Below are 589 nucleotides of genomic sequence, written 5' to 3' on the forward strand. Positions count from 1 at the left end.
CAAGCCCGGATGCGAAAAGTGGAGGGTTGCGTTAGGTAGTCGACAGCCAGCGTAAAACTTGTCGAAAAAAAATCATGACATGAATCCTTTTGATCATTGTGTAAGTGTTAGGGCGTCCCTTGGAAGCGACGCGCTGTATAGCCTGAATACAGTGAAAAGTGTGCAAGGGCCGCTACACCGGCGCCCGGGTGTAGTGTTAAATAAGCAAGGGTTCTCACATTACGGGCAAATGCGGGTAAAGAAGTTAGTCCATATAACTAATGAAACTAATATTAGGATAGGATCTTGGAATATAGGCACTCTCAATGGTAAATTAATGGAATTAGTTGATATTATGATTCATAGGAAAATTAATATCTTATATATTCAAGAAACTAAGTGGGTTGGAGAAAAGGCTAAGGAGATTGATAATTTAGGCTTTAAACTTTGGTATTCTGGTAAGAGTCGCACTAGAAATGGTGTAGGTGTAATTATAGATAAGAGTTTGAAAGATAATGTTGTAAAAATTAATAGAGTTGGTGATAGAATTATAGCCCTTAAGATTATCATTGATACTAAGATTTTTAATATTATAAGTGTTTATGCTCCT

Source organism: Phalaenopsis equestris, unplaced genomic scaffold (assembly GCF_001263595.1).
Source record: "Phalaenopsis equestris unplaced genomic scaffold, ASM126359v1 Scaffold000257, whole genome shotgun sequence".
NCBI classification, from domain to species: Eukaryota; Viridiplantae; Streptophyta; class Magnoliopsida; order Asparagales; family Orchidaceae; genus Phalaenopsis; species Phalaenopsis equestris.